A 19,894-nucleotide genomic window follows, 5' to 3' on the forward strand; every position below is an offset into this window, starting at 1 on the left:
CCGGAGAAGGTTTCCACCCTGTATTTTAAAGCGGTAACGAATTGTATAGGAGCGCGTTAACTAATTTGATAGTTGATACTGGTAATTACGAAAGAACGGGTTCCCCATTTACAAATATTAAATAACAAAGAAAAAAACTTGTAAATGAGTCGATAAACCGCGCTGAGGAAATATTTGAACAGCTGCTTTATAATTGAACATTGAACCCACACCGCATGATCCAGTCAAGGAAATTGAAAACTAAATCAAGTATTGAATACAATGCGCTTATTGTCACGCCAAGACAGACACAGCAGACCGCGCTGCCTGATAAACTCACAATAGAAAGGTTAAGAAATGGCCATAGCTTTAACCACGGATTGATCATTTTAAGTATTGAAATTATCTTTATCGGTACGAGATTCTTGCATTTTAAATAAAATTCGAAATGAACTTATTTCCAATACTTTGTCAAATTTGCTACAATTTTCCCCAATCGGATCTAATCCTCTACATTATCGTTTCCTGACCTTTCAACTCCAAAAATTTCTCCGTAATTTGCCAAAATTTTCACCCCAATAACATCAAATTGTCTCCCTTAGAACCTCAACTTGACCCTTAACCTAAGACGTTTCGTGGCATCATACAAACGCGTTTAAGGACCATAGTACTCTCAAATTATTTCTTAACCTCTCTAATTAAACACCAAAGTCCTGTTTCTTTAAGATATAAGAAAGACTAGCCTTCTTTCTTATGTCAAAGAGAGGCATTCAATTTGGTAAATGGATTTATAAATTGTTGACATTAAAAACACTTCTCGGGATAGGTTTATAAGCGCCTTATATCAATTTCAAATTTTTTCGTTACTCATGCACGCTAGCTACGTAGCGTGAATTCAGGAAGTGGTAATATATATGGAGGCAGAAGCGGGCCGCTTATAAAAATGTTTATAATAATAAATTTTAAAGCTCGGGCTCATCCATACCCATGAATTATGGTTATTTGAACGCGGATCTCGGCCGTGCTGTTCACGGAGCACTTAAAAACGCCCAAAAAATATTCTTAAATATTTTTCATGACTCGTACGTTTGATTTATCGCTCATTTTCTCATTATGTTCCAGTACTATAATATAAGGGTTCCATATCGCCATATTTAATTTTGGGTGCTTTTTTTTTCACAGCTCTTAAAGAACAAGTCTCGTGAAAAAAATCGCGAGTTCAAACAAAATATAAAATTAAATATTTTTATAGCAACAATAATATATTTTTTCCTGATTTATTTATTCTTATTTATTTATTTATTTATTAATTAATTAATTAATTAATTAATTTATTTATTTATTTATTAATTAATTTATTTATTTATTTATTTATTTATTTATTAATTTATTTATTTATTTATCAATCATACTCTATTTATTTATTAATTTATTTATTAATTTATCATACTCTATTTTTTATTTATTTATCTATCATACTCTATTTATTTATTTATTAAATAAAAATAAATAAAATACACGATTTAAAGTCAGGGTGAAATGGAAAATCAAGTGATTTTTTTATTATCGATTCTTCTACTAGTTATAAGACCAATACGAGTAGTGAAACATCTAGGAAATATATCGGAATGTTTTTTTAAATTCAAATTAGTTTGAAATGTCATAGACAATTTTAAATTAGCACCTCCGACCAATCGCGTGACACCCTGTCTTTTTGTTAACAAAATTCCCAAAATAATTTGAAATTTAAAATCATTCGGAAAAACCGATAAAAAAAAAATCACTTTATTTTCCATTTCATCCTCCCTTTAAAAAATGCTAAATTCACGAGACTTGTTCTTTAAAAACTGTCTATATGATCATAGTTAAATTATTTTTAAAACTTAAAAGATGGCTATATTAAAAAAAAAGTGAAATATTATCTACAGGAAAATTTATAGTTCGTAAGTGTTGGCTAGAAATTTTATTTATGTTAGAAATAGGCTTGGATAACACTTTGTATTTTATTAATTAAGTTATCAAACGAAGGTTGTTTTTTTTATCCACAAGTTTGCGAGATATTTGCGTAAGAGAGATTTATAATATACGTTGTAATTAAATTTAGCGAAGTTTTTATTTAGAAAAATAAACAAAAAACTTGTTTCGTTTTTATTTATTATTTACCAGCTATTAAGAATAAAATTAACGAACCGTAAATAATGTTTTGCCAAAAAAAATAAATAATAATGATAATAATGAAATGGTTTGAAATATTCGAGGTACTAGTCTGTTTTAACCCTGGACGGATATTATAGATTTAATGTGTATTTTAAAAAGTCTCAAACATGTAACGATCCCGGCCAGGGCACTATACGCCGTCATCTATTCATGACAGATAATTATTTGAATCGCTAAAGACATTCACAACCCCATTTTTTATAAGAAAACTGACTCTTAAAGGCCAAAAGAAAACAAAACTGCAGGAAGTAGGCAATCTATAGCTTTACTCTGAGAAGGGCTTTGAGACATAGGACTGAAAGAGTTAAGCCTTATGAAAAGCGGAAATGAAAAAAGTTAACGTCGGATTGGATAAAACACTGAAAGTCCGAAACGAATCCTTTGAAAAACATCCAAAAAACATTTTCATCCCCCAACAAAAGGAAATGATAGCTCGTTTTCCGTTTTAACCATTACAGACACCCAATTAAATACGCTTTTATAAACTAGCATAGCACAGAGAGTATATAGTCAACTAGCGCCTTGCAAATACATATAATTTTTATCAGAAGTAGGATAAGGGACTAGAAGTAAAGAGCTCTAGCATTGGTAATAGATCCTGGCACTAGTGAACAAATTTGAGGATTTTATTCGCAGCTTCCATCGCGCCTACACTAGAGAGAAAAAAATTGGTCGTGTTCCAAAAATATTTCCTACCCCCTTCCCCTCAACCTAAAGCCGCGAAACACGGACGAAGCGGGTGCTTGAATCTAGTTCGGCCGTCTACCGCCACGAGCGTCTCACGTTTTGGAGGGAAAATTTAGAAACCGCTACCAGAGGGCCAACCGTTGGTGTTTTTTCAAGAATATTCACTTTCGCCAAGTGAAGAATTTGGTTAGCTTAGTACTTCTGGTCTCATCTCACTTCTGTTTTTATCAAACTACAATGGCGTCTCCGAAGCTACTGTTAAAATACTATGTAAAACTAAATTACGAATGTCGTTACAACTTATGGAAATTAAAAATTTATTATAATTGAATCTTCAAAGGTGCTAAGGAACTATAGTCGATAAAAATAAGTCGAGCTGCACATGCACGTGGGTGGATTTATCTTTTCCATTAGAGAAGGGCGCGGAATGCCAAAATCCTTTATTTTCACCGCTGGCTTTTAATTCCTTCTTTTTCTCCAAGACGTTTGTATACTAAGGAGCGCTGTCAGGCGTCTAATAAGACACGACAAGCTACTTTTCAATGTAAAATCTTAAATTAGGGTGCCCGACTATGTAATTTCCTTTGAAAATGCCGAATCAGAGAGTTGGCCGGGGAAACTTTCGCGGGCCAATGACATTTCTCTCGGCAAGGCTTAATAAAACCCCTTTGATTAAAAGGACGTGTTTACCTGTCCAAAATGTGTCTGACACAAAAATATAAGAGAATATTTAGCTACGTGTTTTGTTGCGCTATTAAAAAAGTAGCTTATGTGTTGATAATTTGTGCGTGCGTTTGTTAGTTTGTGGGTGTGTGTGTATGTGTGGAGCGAGGATACACGAAAAACAGAAAACTGGATAAGGAAAGAACCGTTACCACAATTATAGCGTTACTTCGGATTTTACTGGATTCCTAAGCTCGCGGTACATTGAACGGGACTCAAATCGTCGTGGTATACTGGGTTCGTTCGACGCTATGGGTTGTGAGAGCATTAATTGAAAACATGTAAATCCAATTTAGTTCATTTCCTTTCACCATCTTTCTTTTGTCCCGCTGATGTCTTCGAGGCTCAAAAGAAATGGGGTTTCCTACACTTCACCCCTATCCCACCCCGTCCCTGTACCACGACCAACGAACGACCACAATTAGCTTTTTTTTCTGGTCTCCGCGTAACAAAGTTCATCAAGTTCCTTGCCATTTTTTTTCTTCTCTTCAAGCTAGGTCCTCTCCCAAAACGTTTTTTTCTCTGTCTCTCTCTCTCCTCCAGCATCCCTTTCTTAATCGAGAATCTTGATTTCTATTTTCTCTTTTTGTTCTGGGTGGTGCATGCACTTTCTCTCTCTCTTTTTTTAACGCTCTCGTGGAGTCTGAGTGTGTCACGAATTGACCTGTAGATATAACATCTAAATGGGGCCTCTCTCTCTCCCTTAAAAGAAGAAAAGGTTGAGGGATCTCATACTAGGTCCAGGACCAACCCATTTCTACAGATTCCTATTTCTTCTAGACGATGGAATTTAGTTAGCTCCTTTGAAGTTCGAGGGACAAAGTTTAAGGCCCGAATGTTATATCTGTAAAAATACGCGACCTGGTCGTTCGTATTTTTTTCACAAGAAAACTTTTAAAAATTGCATGGTTTTTTCAGTGCTTTACAGGAATGTCAAAAGTGTAATTTTCCTGACAAATTTTAATTTAATTTCGACTTTTATTTCTTACTTTCAAAAGGCAAATCGTTGATGGGGCTAAAAATTACAAACTTGTACCAAAAACATGAACTTACGTAGAAACCTTCAAAAATTTCAAATATTTTACAGTCAATAATTTATTTCCACGATATTGTTACGGTAGTTAAGCACGAGGGGCTGGTCACTCAGTGTAAACGGTGTTCACGCCTGTAATTTAAAAGCCCTGCAAAAATGATTACACGCAGTGTACAGGGAATATAACAGTGATTAGCCCCTCGGTTAAGCACGAAGATAACTGAACCCATCCAAATATCTATTTTTCTCAATCCTCAAATTAAGGAAAAAGTTAGCGCATTTTGGCTCTGAAGTTCTAGGCTACGCTCTCGTAAGAGGATCGCATCCGGCATAGCGTAGGAGTCTAGAAGAATATCAGTGCAGCTAGAGCTTCACTTTTTAACAACCAACCCAAGCAAAAATATCTTTTAAGCGGCTTGAAACCGAAAAAGAAAGTTCATTTGAAAAATAGGATTTTCAAAGTGAAATTTTTGGTGTTTTCCAAGCCGCTAAAACACTACGATAAGAGAGTCGAAAGAGATCTTTCCTCTGGTTTTTCTTCATCTTACGGAGGAATTTCTTCAATATAAGACTTTTGGAAATTAAAACCGCTATAAGAAAGGCACTTTAGCGCAAGGGTGCAGGGTATTTCTCCAAATGACTGGTTTCAACGCCTTTAAGCTTAATTTTCCTTAACACACCTGACTTCCGCCAAAAAGCCTGCCCCTCTTATATTTTTTTTTTAAAAAAACTTAATGGATTCGAAACAGTTCACGCGGTAAATGGTTTCCCGCACACAGTAAGGAATCTCATAGTTCTCAAGTACTTTATTTTAAAGTACAGAACTTAAAAATTGTTTTAAAAAAACCTAACCTTCTTATTAAGTTCGGTTATTTTAGGAATGGTAGCAAAGCGAAATTTTAATTCCCTTTTGAGTGATTTAGGGATAACCAATTAAATTAGAAATCATAGTCTTTCAGTTTCTTAATTAAACTCAAGGGGTCATCCATAAAATACTCCAAACAAATCATAACTTGAAAACAGTGTTCCTTGAGGCAAAATGGAGATAGAAGTTACATTTTAGACTCCAAAGAACATCCCCTCTTAATTTACAGCAGACTTGTCCGAAACACCCTCGTGTTATGGAAATAACTACGGTTATCTTGACCATAATATTTTTTTTATTCGGTTCATGCTCCCTTTAGTCTTTTTTTCCAAAGAAATCTATTCCAAGAATGGAGGAACAAACGTTTTTTCTTTTCTTCGGCGGTTTTTGCGAGGGCAAAAGCTTTCCGCTTCATGATTTAGCGAATTCGCGAGTGGTGGTATGTATGAGAGGTTTGGCGTGCCGCATTGTGTCACACCTCCTTCAAGGTTTATGACCCAATTTGGGAATAGACGTTCTTCCTCCTCCATGCACTATGGAAAGACAGCTTATAGGAGAGCGTACTATAATACGACCGACCACTCATCGATTTGCCATTTTTCATATGTTTTAAAAGGCGCGCGAGAGAGAAATATGTATTACGTATATAAGTCCCTAGAATTTGGGCCAAAAATGACATTGCTATATATTTTAAATCCCAAATATAACGAGCGAAAGTTTTCTCTACCATAAGTCGGCTCGGGACTTCCCAGAATTTCAGTCGCGCCTAAAAATCAAAAAATAGTATGGACTATTTCAAACAATTGAAATATACGCCAATGCCTAGCCAATTTCTAGAATATAAATGTACGAAAGTTTTTTTTAAAGATACGTATGATGCATTATATAGAAGCTGCATTTTACTCGCGCCATTAGTCCAAAAAGCTCTAGCGCGTTGAAAGAGTAGATTTTTAGAGAGGTTAAGCACAAATTTCTCGAAGTTAAATCAACCTTAAAATATAAATAAGTTCATAAGATATGTTCACCATAAGTGGTAACTTAGAAACTGGAGCTTGTCATGAAGTGAATGACGTAGTTCATAGATTCAGGGTAAAGCGAGGGAGGCCTGGTCAGGCGCTGCTGTCAAATTTGGGCTTAGTAATGCAGATTAAATAGGACTGCAAAATTAAACACCGAGTGTAGCAATGCAATTCTCGATTCCGTCGTTCTCGAACTAGTTATCTCGAGCTGTAAGTCTATAGCTAGCATTACGAAGTTTTGGAAGTGTCGGCATACTTATGGAAGCAACATATCACTTATAAACTCCGAACTCGCTTAATCTCCCTAGTATAATGGGCTCATTGGCTGATACTCTATTCTAGCGTGAAAGTATATATAGAAGAATTGAGTTTGAAGATCGTTTTTGGCTTTCACGCTATAACGTATATACCAGACTCTTCACTCATCCTTATACTCTTTTACCAACTTTCTTCTTTCCATCTCTTTCAGTATATATCCTAGTCTCGGCCGCGCTGCGCTATTATGACTTTTTATACAAGATTGAGATGATGACGTCAAAAGAAAAAAGCTGGTCCCACTCGGAGATTGCAACGCCCGATTTGGTATTACAATTCTAGAAGGTTCAATATCAGACGCGAATAAGTCAAAGTGTGGTCTCAGTGAGAGAAATATAAAAAGTCATGTCTCGGGAGAGTAAGGATAATCGCTTGATTGAAGTCCAGATATTGGAAAGGCCTCTTACAAAATTTTAAAGGGATGGCTTGCGTATGTCACTGCGATTATCAGAGAGAATATAGTAATAGGAGTACTACCTAACGAAGTAATTCAATCCTTTAAAGGGTAAGGGAGTAAGGGGAGAAAGTTGTTAGAAAGAACGTATCGTGCGAGTTTGGCATAAGAGTTGGTACGAAATTTTCTGAACTAAATTCCCTAAGTTGTCCAGCTGGTTTTCCCTGACCTTTTTTCTACGATTTTTAGGCCCAATTATTAGTGTTTTAAATATAGAAAGGGGTGATATAAGTAAACAATTTCGTTTAAGTCGCATTTAATGAACATTTAACTAAAAAACATTGCGGAGCGAGCGATTCCCTGACCTTTTTGGCCCATTTTGAAATTCCCAAACTTTTCCAGATTTTCCCTGACCCTTGGCAACCCTGAACTCGCCAAGACCGAATATTCCCACTCCGCTAAAAATGCCACTATCTTTACTTCGAGTTATCGATACTATAATGGTGTTGCACGTTCATGGTGGTCGAGATCTGTCTGGGATCCTTTTCAGGATTGCCGTTAATGATGTTCGGGCGATAGTTTTCTATAGCTGCGAGGTTGTTGAAGGCTTTCATTTCGCAGGCGACGATTGCCAACTTTTTCTATGAGCAGGGTCCGAGAGACTTTTGTAAAAAGCCAACGTTACCGAGTTCCAGGACAGAAGCCTACTCTTCGAGGGTTGAGAGGGGAGGGGGGGGCGCGCAGTTAAGTAGGCACCATTAACTTAAAAAGAACATCGAAAGAAATCATTCGAACTCGATTCGTAGGAATCGTAATTGCCAATTATGTATTTAGCGAATCCATTTAAATCCGCAAATCGTTCTTAGATTTTTTCAAGTTTAGCATAGAGGGCGCGTACGTGTACTTTGAGCGTAATATAGTTGAAGGCGTGACGTCATTCAAAGGGTCACAAACGTGCGCGAAAGATTTTTCTATTAAACTTAATCGCTATATTCGTGAATTAAATTTAACAAGGATACGTAACGCGAGTATCGAGTATCAAGTATCATTAAGTATATTTTCAGTAAATTAAAATGTATGTTCGGTAGTTTTCTAATGGACCCAGTGCGTCCCATAGAGGAGTTTTTCTACAACTATATCAGCTTAGTTGGATTATTTATAACTAAGTACATTTTGAGTCATTTAAAACTTATGGTAGTTTTTTCCAGGACCCAGTTCCTCACACCCATACAGAGGTTTATCCTACAACCATCGCGGTTGTACACGTCAAATGCCACCATATAATTTGACTTGAAAAATGACTTACCCATAACCGATGGTGTAGAAGTAGTTCGTGTCACGTGTCCCATGAGGTTCGTAAATGTCACGTGTTACATTGGGTAATGCGGTGAAATTACTTTTCGGTAGTGGTGATGGTACGAAGCTAGTCAGTAGCTATTTCGGGGTTTGTTCTTATAGGGTCCTCCGGAAACTCCTAAAATATAAAAGCCCTTGTTTTTACAACCTTTTTACGTCATATTAAAGATTTTACGAGTAAAGCAAAGCTTTTTTTCCCCCCATAGCTGTTTCTCGTGTCCCATATTTGCTTTAGCAATGTTTTTTAAGCTTATTACATCCGCTAAAGGTTCAACTTGTACGTGCACAAAAACGTTTAAAACAGTACAGAGGGAAAACCTTGTGAATTTCCATGTTTTACAAGATCTTCACATAAATTTCAAGATATATTCATTGAAGAGGAGTGTTTTACGGATGTCCCCTTAAATTTAAGTAACAAAAAAACACTGAAAGACAAGGAGTCCAATCATAACTTGTAAACATTGACCTTAAATAGGGCAAAAATTGGTCATAGAAGCAACGTAAATTTTCGACTCAAAATTGATACCACTATAGTTGGGCCCTACAATTATTCTTTACCCTTTTAGGAACACCCTGTATATTTTATTTGTATCTTGGAATTTTACTATCAATACTTTTCATCATATTTAACCGGAGATAATTTCACACGAGATTTTTTAGCACGTGAAATTTGATATATTATAAAATTAAGTACATAAATATTTTTCATAACATTAAATTAGTTCAAGTTAAATTTTATTAGTGAGTAGACTCTCTTTGTTTTAAAGGGTTCTTAGGGTTCATTGTATTAAGTAATAAAAAGGGCTTGGCTTTAGTGGTCTTAAATAAAAGGCCATTATTGGCCGCGTATATGAAAGGGAGTGGCACCCTGCCCGGCCCGGACGCTGCCAAATAAAAAAATGAAAAATAAAAATCACGAGTAAAAATGCTGTACATACGAGATCTGTATTCAGATATGAACGGAGTAAGAGTACAACAGCGGCCGCGTATATTTCCTGGTAGGTTTTAATATTATTAAAGGTAAGAGTTGTCACTACTCTAAGACATTTAATATTGGCGACGTTAACCCATTAACGTGGGAGAAATTGTGGTATTTTTTTTTGAGGTGTAATAGAGGCTAATTTGAAATACGTAAGAAAATTACATAGATTGAGACCACATTCATGATGTATATGGTCATAATTTACACGCGCCGGGTTTAATGTATAGTTTTAGGAAGTGTCGGTTGCTATATTAACAATAGAGAGGTTAAGAAAAGCGTTTCGAAATTGAAATCATATTTTTCCCAAAACTTATATACAGACTTCACAGCGATGAATCCGACGTTCTGTATACAGAAATTTCTTAACCTCTCTAATTAAGTAACGCTAACGGAAAGCAGTAACATTTTTTCGAGCTGGTATGACTAGTTGTAATAACTTCCGGAGAGGTGTGTTACACAAAAGATTGTACAAAAAATTGCTTTATTCTCAAATAAATTAACACTCTAAAAAAAAATAATTAAGATTAGTCCCTAGGTAACAACGCGTCACCTAGCTACGAGTCGTTAGTCCAATTCCATAATAAACTATTCCAAACCACGCCCACGCATCTACTCGCGTGTCATTTTTTTCCCAGGCTGTCTGTCATAAGTAAACGCTTTATAAGGCAAAACAAGCCCATCAATCAAATTCTCTAATCAATAACTTACCAAGTGTATGATTATCTCGTGCGCACGAGATAATTTGTTTGTAACTAAAGCAAGCGTGAATCGTGCAATTACACGCGCTAACGACTCCGATAAAAACATCAGTGTATACTTCAGACCTCAACCCTTCCAGTAAAAACGTCTTTCAAATATCCACGAGAAAATTGAACATTCTCATTTTTGTTATTGCGAAATTTCAAGAAGTAATAAATAAATAAAGAATTGGGAATGAAATTACTCAAAGATGATCGAAATCGATTGATGATTTCTGTATCGAAAAATTTCTTGGAAATGCTTTCTTTCTCGATCGGTTGGGTACGTTCGGAAAGTATTGTGGATTGACAGATTTTCTTTAAAACAAAAGCAATAAAGATAAATTCGACACGTTTTTTCCCCTTCTTTTCTTTGACTGGTGTGCATGGAGTCTGCACCCCTTTCCTTTCCACTGTTTTCTTTTTCTAACACGTCAATGGGAAGCTTTCAACTGCTTATATACACAACAGTATAACCTTTCATTTCTCACTCAATACACTTTAATATTAAGCCTATTTCAGCCTCTACGACTGTACTAGTTCTTTTATTGCCTTCTCTAATGGAGTCCCAGATACGCCAGTATTATCCATGGGTATTTCTTGTGGACTGTGGACTCTCCTGGCAACAGGGACCAAAGAATATTGTTGCATAGACTAAAATTGTTAAGGACTTTAGTTACAGAAGGCTCTCGAGTTACACAAAGTATGGCACGGTTAGGCCCAAAAAATACGGTGTAGTAGCTGGGCTGAACTTATTGATTTTCATATACAGAACTATTTTTTAATAATTATTTCCGTTAATTCTCCTGGTTATAATTACCAAGCATTTCACGTATTACAGTTGATTACTTCCTGTATACGTAATAACGATTTACACAATGTAACGTTGCGCCATTCGCACTAGCTATTTCGTTGTATGGTTCTCAACAACTTAATCCGAATGATTAACTATACAGTAGCTAAGCCTTTGTAAATGAAAATAAACATTCCATAATTTATTACCACTCGCATTCTTTGGAATAGGATTTCCTGTAGACAGTAGACTAGGCCTAAACACAAACAAGTCTTATCATTTCTAAATAGATGACTTATCTCGTGCTCATACGAATGAAAGGTTAAAAGAAGTACGCGGTCCAATCGAACGCACGCGTACTAAGTCGTCGAACGTGTCTAAGAGTACATTTCTTAACCTCTCTATTGAAGGAAGGAAATAGGCGTGAAAAACGTGTAGGACCGAAAAGGAAAAGTAAATGGTTTTACGTAAGAAGTCTGGAGGTATTAATACCGGGTTAGGTTATAAATGATCTTTCGGAAAAACAGAACGATTTATTTCCGAGTATCGCCCATTCGTATATGGCAAAGCGTGTAAATTGGGCCTAGCCAAGCAACTATACTATACGTCGTACAGCCAAAAAGGATTATTTGTTAAAAAGGAGCTCGCGCCTCACACGTTGCCGAAACCGCCCATCAGGGCTAATAGCAGCGAGACCCTCGTGTTTAGGAGGATATATACATTTTTGATTTTATTATTTTTTCATATTTTTCAAATATCACCACCTACTACCGAAGTGCAGATTTTATAAGCCCAGATTTAGTGGGGTTTTAAAGGGAGGGTGTATTCACTGAAAATTGGTTGGGAAATTTCGTGGAAATGGAAGGGTTACCGAAATTTCTTTGGATATTGCGTGGAAATGGAAGGGTTACTGAAAATTGGTGGGGAAATTTCGTGGAAATGGAAGGGTTGCTGAAAATAGGTTGGGATAACTCGTAAAAATGGAAGGGTTACTGAATAGAGGTTGGGGAATCTCGTAAAAATGGAAGGGTTACTGAATAGAGGTTGGGGAATCTCGTAAAAATGGAAGGGTTACTGAATAGAGGTTGGGGAATCTCGTAAAAATGGAAGGGTTACTGAATAGAGGTTGGGGAATCTCGTAAAAATGGAAGGGTTACTGAAAATTGGGTGGGAAATCTCGTAAAAATTGAAGGCTTACTGAAAACTGGTTGGGATAACTCGTGGAAATGGAAGGGTTACTGAATAGCGGTTGGGAAATCTCGTGGAAATGGAAGGGTTATTGAATATTGGTCGGGAAATGTCGTGGAAATGGAAGGGTTATTGAATATTGGTCGGGAAATGTCGTGGAAATGGAAGGTTCCTCTCTAGATCGATTACACGGTATTATTGACACAGGGTAAACGAATTTTGATTTCAACATCACTTGAGGTAGGAGTTGTAGTAGCGTGAAATGAAAACATTAAAAAAATGCTCGCGCGTCGCGTCGGTACCCTCTTTCAAGAAGCAAGAGCGTCTCTAAAAACAACTTTGAATGTGAGGCGCGCGGGCGTGAGCCGAGAGCGCGTTTATGGCTTTTTCGGGAGTCTCGCTTGGTTGGGCTAGAACAAGAGGGTCCTTTGGGAACGCGCGCGGGTGCAAAAATAACCCTTCGGGCTTGTCAGGTACCAAGCGCTGCGCCACCCATTAATCACCCACCCCCTTCCGAGGCTGCTCTAAGAGCCGCCTTGCAAGACGACTATACATTTCGCTAGCTTCTTAGAACACCACAGCTCGCTCTATAAGACGCTATTGCTCTAATATCATTCATTTTTCATTCCCGGGGCGTTGTTTTTGATATTAAAGTCCAGTACCGATACTGATTCCAAACTGTTCCTTGGGCTGCCCGGGGAGGGACTCGCCCGAAGGAGCGCGCGTGGGCCACAATTACTTTTAAAACTGAAATGTTGAATGATCACAATTTGAAGTCTGTTACTTGGGCCTAAATAGGTATGGGAAACCCAGTGATGACGTAGCCAAGTTGTTCAAGTACTTGTTAAAAAGTACTGATGCTTTCGCAACCCCCTCTATCGGTTGGTAATAACCTCTGTACGGTTTCATTATTGTGACGTCACACCGAAAGTTACAGATTCAAAACAATTCTAAGTACTTTCATTACATTACTTCTATTTATTTTCTTCAAGAAAAAATTATTTGAATAGCAAGGTGGGCCCACGTGTTCGCTTTCACGTTTTACCCGCATCTTTCCGCTCCTATCCATCTACCCGGGATTGAAATGACTGTATCTTCAAAACGATCTCCTTGTTCAAGTCGGTCGAACGAATTTCTTCCCAAAGGAATACTTTACCTTACGTAAACATTATCTTTATATAAATGTCCACATAAATGGAGAAGAAATTTAAATCCGGTATTCAAAATGTTTAAGGTTAGCGGAAATAAAAAGGTAGTATCATTTTCTAACGGTAACAGAAAACAAAAACGAAAAAAATGCATAAATGTTTTTCAGAAGAAAAACAATTTCAAATACGTTTCACCAATTTAGGTTTAAATAATATAAACCGATAATGTTTGGAAAATTGCCACAAGTGTGTTTAGAAATTGAGCAGTGCCAGAATGAACTTTGACCCTCCGCGATAATACTGATTGGGAATTGAATTGAACTCCTGTCTACAAAATTGTTTCTGTACTTAAATCAAAGACTATCGGTGCACCAAATATAACTATTATCATAAGTTTATAAGTGATATGTTGCCCATAAGTAAGACACTACCTATACAAGTTCGTAATGCTAGAGACTTACATCTCGAGCTAGTTCAATTAGAACGACGGAAGCGAGAATTGTAGACTACACTCGGTTCTGCAGTCCATCTTCCTATGTAGTCTGTACTAAGCCTTTGATAGCAGCGCCTCACCAGACGTCGCTTTACCTTGAACCTATGACCTACTTCATACACTTCATGACAAGCTCCAGTTTGTAACCAGTAACAAACTTATGGTTCAACATATCTCATAAACTTATGCTATTATCGAATGAACACTTACAGAATAAACGTAACACAAACTAAACTAAGGCGCTTAGAAAAACATTGGAAGATACCTAGTATTTTTACGAAGGTTGATTTGGGAATATATAGAGTTAAGTAATAAGTAATGGATTGAGCTTTGCGGGGTGAATGAAAACCTCGGGAAAAGGGCAGCAGTAGTGGCAGCAGCGGGAGTCGAAACGTATAGTATATACACTTGTTTACCTAATATAAAAGGGCTAGGCGCTCCCGGAGCTCTTAACAGATCCTACGCAACTTGATTGTTCAGATAAAAAGGGAGTGTATAACCCCCTATAAAGGATCGATTAAATAGGTCTTTGACGAGAACCGGGGTTTCCCCCCCCCCCAAAGATACTCTCTCCAAGGCCTAGCAGCTCAATATTACCACAAAAAAACATACCAGCAAAAAGTATGACACTAAATGAAAAACGGTCCAATGGCCATGTGTTTCCCAATAATAAACCGGTTAATTTTTTGCCAATCATAATTAAGTTTCGTTTGAGCGACCCCTGGTGAAGCAAAGTGAAGTAACCCCAATGATTAATATATTATGATTTTAGACTTGCATATTATCCCGTTTGGCTATCAGATAGCAACCTGACCTCCCATTGAAGTTAATCCAAGCCTTACCGAAACTGAAACCTAACCTAACAATAATCTAAACTATTAAGGCAATGGTGATCAGGTGGCAAAGCCCAGATCATGAGATAATCTTCCATGGAGATATTTAACATCGCAACAATTCATATCTCGTTAGACTTGTTGTTACGACGTTATTCATGATATTACCATTCTTGGAAGGGATACGTCACGTGGCGGTAACGGAAATCTAGCAATGGAAGCGGCGCGCGTTAAGTAATTGAATGTGTGAAGAGAGGAAATAGAAACGAAAAAAAAAATCTTTCAAAGAATGCAATTTATACGTTATTTCCAATAAGATCGGATCGTTACGAAGCAGAAATAGATTGAACGAAGACCAAGAGATCGAACACTAGCTGCGGTGAACTGTCGCTCTTAAGGTATATTTATCATGGGAAACAAGGCAATCGTACAACTATCCGACTCCATACCAAGTATGGGCAGCTTGAAGCAAAAAAATAAACCCGATATGAGCTGTAACGCTATAGAATCAGTCGAGATTGTTACGAGCTCCTTAACAAACTATTTTACGAAGACCCAATCGAAAAAAAATATATACAGAATTCAATATCTTACGATCCACATTATCACTGGACCTCATTTTACCAAACCTACAAGGTAAAAAATACGTCCTTTCAATTCCAATTTTCCAAAACAAACGGTACACGCACGTTCACGTTGTATCAAATTGTTAATGGTTGCTAAGGTATTTCTTAACAGTTATTATAGAATACTATAGTATTGGCGTCGTTTTAAAAAGGAGTAATATTTTTTCGACAGCGCGTTGGTAAGGGTAGGCAGGCCACCATCGTGGTGGTGGTGGTTAAAAGGCGCGCCCCAACGAATTACGGGAATTAATTACTCGGCTCCGTCCCATTTCTTAAACCCCCTTTTCTTCTTCGCTAATTTCTTACTTAAACGGAGTCATCAATTCGCGCGCCCATAACTATCGAGCTCGCTCGCGCTACACACAGACTAGCACGCGCAACCTTAAAGAGACGCTGAAGTAACATTATTCAAAGTCTTAAATAGGCCTAGTAAAATTATTATTAATTAGATTGTCACAATTGATAAGATATTTCAAGCTACGAAAACTAACATTGGAAGAGAAAGTAAAGTGTGCAGTGATTCTGGAGTGCATGCATTGTTTGTTTTCCAGCTCTGTTTAAAAATCCCACCACGCTATTCATATGCTAAGCATTATTAAACGCAACGCCATCTCTCTTTGGAAATATTTTACTATTATACAGGGTTCATACAACTTTTGGAAATAAATTTCCCTGAGATTTCCAGATGTTTCCCCATATACTTCCCTGAGTTTTCCAGGTTTTTCCCGTATATGGACTGACCTATGGATCAAAGGTTATCGAAGAGGGGGCAGATAGGACTATTACATAATCAAAGGACATCCCCGTATCTCTAATATAACCAGAGTTATGAGCCTCCAAAATTTAGTGTAATGTTAATCCTATGGAGAGTATGTTTATGAACATTTTGCTTAATTACTCGGTCCCCGTTTGACAAAAATTTCCCTGATTTACCTGAATTTTACTAAAAATTCGAAATTTCCCTGATTTCCCAGAATTTTACTAAAAATTCTAAATTTCCCTGAGGTTTTGGAAAACTATTTATTTCCCTGATTATTCCAGGTTTTCCCTGTTTTTCCAGGTTTGTATGAACCCTATAGCTTAGTCTGATCACGTGTGAATAATAGTTCTTGTTGCTATAGCCAGGTGACACCTAAAGCATAATTTACACACAATGAAAAACCTGGATATTATATGGGTAAATTTTAAGTTCACACGTTAGAGTTTGCTACTTCAGAATTCAACCTTCGATGCTCCAAGAACTAACAACAAAATATTTCTTATTTCAAAACGTTAATTTTAAACAAACGATTAAGTAATATTTGAGTCTCCCTTTAAAGGGTGCAGTATAATACGAACGAAGTTAAAATCATGCATGGAGGAACGAAGGAGAGATGGGGTGCCCGGGCATCGCCCGTTAATTACTGTTTTTCTTATTCAGGCCCTTTTACTTTTTGGAAATCCATTCGTTTTCTAGTAATTCGTCAACATTAAATGGGCGTTCTTTCTCTAACCGTCTGTCTGTCTAACTGTTCCAGCATTCGCCTTTTGACTGCGCAGTTAAAAAGCCCAAAATATAGAGAGGGAGAAAAAAACTACAAAAAAAGGGTTAAAGAATAAGTTGGTAACAATTCTTAAAGCGTAGCCCCGTAATTAGATCGAGGTTGGACCCCTTTTTAATTAATCTTAATTAGAGGCTTTTCCCCCTATAGACTTTTGACGACTGAAATTATTTGCTTGTACTCCCAGTAAGCGCGTGCTGCGTCGAGCCATTTTGCAAAATACCCACTCGGGTCCTATTCATTGTTTTCTTTATAAATACTTAAAGAGTCTAGCTTTGAATAGGGAGATAGTGCTAGCTTGAATAATTTACAGCGCCCCGTATCTGTTCTTTTATCCGCACTTGGTATTTATCTATACGTGACTCCAAATTACGAAAGCAACAACCTTTTCACTCCATTATATTTTGAGTTTTTTTCAGACATAATACGGGGCAAGATTATTTTTGGAAACATATTCAAATTATAAAATAAGCTAGGCCTAAACACTCGCTTTATATTTTCTCTTTGTCAAAGCCAAAATAATAAAAAGAAATTTTAATTTAATTTACTTCAAAAACTGTCCAGAGTAATAAATTCAATCTTATCTTTTTGTTGACGTTGACGCGCTTCAACTTGTAAAAAAAAAATTAAAAATAAAATAAACCGTATTTAAATGATAATTAATTACGATCGTTTTGGGAATTTTATAATAAAAGGTGAATTTAAATTTTGGGCGTTGCGTTGAGTTGCGTTATATTACAGTCACGTAAAGGTATTCGAGTCCATTTTAATCTTTTCTTAAAAATCTTTTAAACTTCTTTTATATAGCGCGGGGCCCACCAACGAGAAAGAAATTCTTTCTCGTATAGACTACGTACACTCCTTAATTTACTTCTGATGATATAATCTCCGATTTTAAATTCAACCCAGACCAATTTCAAAATATGTTCAACGCTAACACCGTAAACTCGCGGGTTAAAAGTAATTTTCCATTGTCAAGAATTGTAGGTTATATTAATGTTTAAAAATATTTATTTAGATAAAGCAAATAATTTCGTAATTCACGTGAAAGATAAATATTTCGTGGCACGTGCTGGTAATTATCGAACATATATGAACAATTCCCCTTCCTAGCACGTGAGATAAAACAAATAATTTTGTAATTCACGTGAGAGATAAATATTTAGTGGCACGTGCCGGTAATTATTGAACACATACGCCTTCCTAGCGCGTGAATTATTTCACGTGAAATAATTATTATTTCCTATTTAATTTTAAAGGAATTTTTCAAAGATAGTTGTTAGGCGCGAGTTATTTAGGGATTAAGATACCTTTAAGAGGCAATTTTCGTATAAAATATTAAGGAGATTGATACGTAACATTCTTCGAGAGCTTAAGGAAATTTCTAAGCCTTTTTTACGACAACTTTATACACAGACGTGTCGATGCCTTAGAAGGCGCGGAACTACGGATATTAACGATCTACGCGAAGAGTTAAGTTTCTTAAAATTGAAATCCTCCCCCCCCCCCTTAAAAAAGAAAGAAATACCTTTCACTATAAAACTTTGAATAATGATTTGTGGACTTTTCAAAAAATTATGAAGGATGTTTCAAGTCCCTGGCTTTGCGCAGTTTATCATATCCCTTTTGCATAATCGTTAAAAAGCGTGTTTCCGGTTTACGGAGGGTTTCAACTACCAAAGGAATGGGGGAAATTTCAAAAGCAGGCCGATGTTTTTTTCTTTTTTTAAGAAAACACGTACTAAATTTGTATTTATCGTATAATCAAGAGCAAATGGAATAAGTAGAGTTCAGCGTAGGCGACGCGTGATTGGTCGACCAATGACGCTATACGGAGAAAGTGAGACATCGTGTATAGTAAACCATATATTCTTGATACGGCGGAATTCTTTCGTACACTTTATGTTACTTTCTTTGCACTTTTAATACCATGCACGAAACAACATATGACTAAATCTTACAATCATACTTTTGAGTGGTCTCGTTACTTTATAGGCATACGGAAGGAGAAATAGACGTACGATTAAATAGTTCCGCTTTGGTACGCAAAAGAACTGCGAGTGATAGCCGAAAAATATTTACCCCGAAGTAATAATCAAATCAAAAATTAAAAATATAATAAATCTGAAAAGCTAGTGCAGGGTTTAAGCCTTGGCAGCGAGCGGAAAGCGTAACCACCGGCCTATATGTATGGTCTAGTAAAAAGTGAGTGCCGCTGTTGAAAGGCAAGAATTCTCGGACGAGAACCCAAGAAAAAGTCACAGGATGACGGCATCGACGCGAGGGGTTCGACACTAACAATTTAATTTCAACCGTTTCTACGTTGCGTTGATAAATATCAGCCCATTTTGATAAAAAAAACCTTGGAAATTTTGCTCGTTTTAATTTCGGGACGTATAGTTGAATCAAACTTTGCGTCTGAATTCTTAAAAGAGCGTGTTGAATCCCTCGATGAGTAGAAAGCTTTTTTGGTGTCGCGGAATTTCCAGAGTCGATGACAAGATTCCGCGGTGCGACGGAGCGAGCCGAACCGGCGGAATTCGGCTACTTCCGGAAGCGAGAACGACGAATTTCTTCCACCACCAAAACATAAAAAAGAAACCCAACAAGAGATTGACGACATTACATACATCCCGAACCACCCCGGGTGCGTTCGAAATCAACAACCGAAATAATCAGTTCGGTCGCTTCGGTTCGCGACGATTTCTTTCATGAACGCGCTACCAATAAATGAATAAATGAATAACCACCAAGGAACGGAACTAGATCGTGGGCTGCTTGGTTCCCCGCAGCGGTTCGCACCCAAAAATAGTGAAAAGTACAACCAGTATAACTACATACCCCCCACATTTCACAAAACACCCAGCGCATTGATACATAAATATAATTCCTCATAGGAAAGAAAACGTCAGTATAATTTCTCACTGTCGCATCCTGTTTCAGTCTACCCCAATAAGTACTAGAC

The 19,894-nt window shown here is 36.9% G+C and overlaps 1 protein-coding gene and 1 long non-coding RNA gene across 2 annotated transcripts in view; one reads left to right on the forward strand and one right to left on the reverse strand.

The window, feature by feature from the left end:
- The window catches only part of LOC149705079 (uncharacterized), a 90,157-nt gene that overhangs the window by 18,928 nt on the left and 51,335 nt on the right, over nucleotides 1-19,894 (reverse strand). The window contains exon 5 of the long non-coding RNA XR_016381518.1: nucleotides 8,539-8,706. This is a non-coding gene — a long non-coding RNA (uncharacterized LOC149705079). The remainder of the gene's footprint in view (nucleotides 1-8,538; nucleotides 8,707-19,894) is intronic.
- The window catches only part of LOC149705080 (monocarboxylate transporter 12-like), a 59,329-nt gene that overhangs the window by 13,172 nt on the left and 26,263 nt on the right, over nucleotides 1-19,894 (forward strand). The window lies entirely within an intron of this gene.

Source organism: Phalangium opilio, unplaced genomic scaffold (genome assembly GCF_054372755.1).
Source record: "Phalangium opilio isolate 3A_F unplaced genomic scaffold, DU_Popi_V2 ptg000014l_1, whole genome shotgun sequence".
Lineage (NCBI taxonomy): Eukaryota > Metazoa > Arthropoda > Arachnida > Opiliones > Phalangiidae > Phalangium > Phalangium opilio.